Genomic DNA, 2,682 nt, shown 5'->3' with positions numbered 1-2,682 from the left:
GGTGACTAAAAAAAGCATTGTGAAAATTGTGAGTTTGGGGTATTTTAATGAAGGTAAAGTGGGACGTTTGTGCTTGATAAAGGCTACTGTATCATACTCCCTTCTAACACAGCACCACACCCTGTGGACAAACATCAATGAGAGCTGTTTTCCTCCCATAACAGTGCAGTGACCCAAAGCACTGCTCCAAAACTTGTAACAACTATTTAGAAAGTGAAGCAGTCATCTGACATTCTGTTTCTAGTGAATCAGGTAGCACACCAACACCAATAAATTGTTGTGGGACCCGCTTGACCATATGATGCATAATAACAGACAGCTAGAATGCCAGATGTGTGTAAACATGTGACTGATCATCATTGTGATGGTGATAGCTGATTCTTAGATCAAAGCATAATCTAAGAAAAACATTTCAATTACATTTTTAAAGGTTAGTTCTTCAAGCCTCAGAAATGTCTTTTATTCACTTCAATTTCATGAGTAGATTTTCATTTTTCCAGTCCAGCGACTGTCAAAAACACACAATTCACTTTTATTGGAACCTGCACTTGCCTGCACATGTTTCAGATCTGCTACAATGTTAGTGAAAGCAAATTAAAGGAAAACCTAGTTGAGATCAAAAAGACAAAGCTGAACAACTCAAACGAGAAAAAAATGAAGGAAGCATGGAAAAATGAAGAAAAAGAGCAGAGGTGTAGATTGTGAGAAGAGAGGACACAAATAGGGGACTGCAAACCAGCACAGCTGCCCCAGTGAAAAAAGATGAGCCTTTTTTTCTTTTTTTAACGTTCCTCCTCATGCTGCTCTCGCCGCATCCACGTGAGAGACAAGGGGAAGGAGGGGAGAAGCAGAGAAATGAGGAGAAAAGGGCTAAAAACCACTGCATGGCAACCTGCGCCATCTCTCAGCCAAAAACCCTCCTTAAGAAGTTATTTGATTAAAGACTTAGGTTTAAATTGTCTTGGTATAACAGTGAGGTATTAGGAAAATATTATTATTGTGCAATAAGATACAAAAAGCACAAGTTAAAGCCAAATATAAGAAAAAAGTTGTAAATTAAATGTTGAATTGATAATAGGATAAATGGAAAGAGAAGTCTAAAAAGGAAAAGAAAAAATGTTAAGAATGGGTATATTTGATAGCAAGATGATGACCCCAAAAGACATCTAAACGCACGTGCTTGTGCTAGGGTTTTTTTGCTGTGAACCCGAGCTGGTTTGCTGAAAGCTGGTTTGGCGATTTTTGGCGAAGCCAGTGATTTGGGGATATAAATAAATTTGTCATGTGATGGCTTTGGCCAGTGGAACCCGGGAACCAGCTACAGGATTCCATCATGATTTAGTCAGCCTCTTAGTCTCCATGAAACCTGGAAGAATCCCTTATCCTGGTGTCAAATCCATGCACAGCACACTGAACAAAACACACTGATGTGTGTATACATAAAATATATTTAACAAGCGAGTCCAAAAACTTTTGACAACGTGACTGAGGCTGAGGCTAGTTATTTCTTTTACAGGAAAAACTTGCAGCAAGCAGCAGTATCATAATGAAGCCTTACCTAAGCAGTCATGCGAGCAGTTAGTTTGTGGGAGTGGGCCGTTGCCTCGAGGAAATGCCTGATATCTCATACTGAAACTCCATGAAATTCTCTAGGTGAAAAGTAGGAACATATAACTCTCATTTCTTTCAGCTACATTTACCAATAGGGTGTGAACGTCTCTGCTGTCAGTCTTGTATTTCATTTCCTTTAGCCTGATGTGAGGACGATGTGTTCTCAAAGTAGTTTGCTTTTATATTCCTAAAATAGAACTGAAACTAGAAGAATGGTCTCCAATTTTTCTTCTTTGCACAAAAGGACAAAAACACTATTAAACTTGAAGAATGATGTCTGCAGCCTCACTAATAGCATTTTCTCTCATCTGTTCAAGTAGTCCTTGTGTCTCCCTCAAAGAAGACTAGAGTTTTGCCACCCCAGAATCTGATGAACTGTGGTTCTCTTTACAGTTTTTTTGAGTTCTCTGGTCACTTCTATCACATCATAACATTTAGCTTTATAAATAGACAAAATCTATTGGTTGACATATATTTACTGATATATGTCAGTAAATATATGTTTATGTCAGTTAATATAGGTATATATTTACTGATCGACAAACATGTCGATCAGTAAATATACCTATATTAACTGATCAACATGTTTAAACACATTTCATGACATTTCTTTTTCAACAATATTTTTAACAGTAGTAAAACTTCATTACGCCCTGCACCCCAGTCCATAGGGACTAAGTAAAGCAGGCCATTTACCATTTCCAAACATACATATTGCTAATCTGAAAAATCTCATACAGAAAAGGATACATTTTTCTTTCCTCACCTCTTCTCTCTACTATGGTAACAGCGTCTTATTCCTGGTAATGCTTCACTGGCAGCATTTTCCCGTCAGTGCTGTTTTTGTATGAAGGCCACAGTATCTTTGTGTAGTCTGCTCTGGTTGGTCCCAGGTGCATTATGTCCTCTCATGAAGGACAGTCTTTCAGTTTAGTGTGCATTTGTTTTTCTGTGTGTTCTTGTAGAGTCTACGTATATGTTGTTGTCCATACTTGTTACATAATATAATTTCAAAATGACCATGAAGGTCTGGATCCGTGGAATGAATCCTCTTATTCTCTTTGGACTCCA

General features: G+C 38.0%; 1 protein-coding gene across 1 annotated transcript in view; it reads right to left on the bottom strand.

The window, feature by feature from the left end:
* The window catches only part of LOC102211221 (ATP-binding cassette sub-family A member 1-like), a 50,765-nt gene extending 48,368 nt beyond the window's left edge, over window positions 1-2,397 (bottom strand). Inside the window, exon 1 of the mRNA XM_013911632.1 lies at window positions 2,378-2,397. The gene's annotated coding sequence lies outside the window, so the exon portion shown is untranslated. The remainder of the gene's footprint in view (window positions 1-2,377) is intronic.
* Between the last annotated feature and the right edge of the window lie 285 nt (window positions 2,398-2,682).

Source organism: Pundamilia nyererei, unplaced genomic scaffold (genome assembly GCF_000239375.1).
Source record: "Pundamilia nyererei isolate P.nyererei 1_Seehausen unplaced genomic scaffold, PunNye1.0 scaffold00068, whole genome shotgun sequence".
NCBI lineage: Eukaryota > Metazoa > Chordata > Actinopteri > Cichliformes > Cichlidae > Pundamilia > Pundamilia nyererei.
This window is presented reverse-complemented; position numbering and strand designations above follow the sequence as displayed.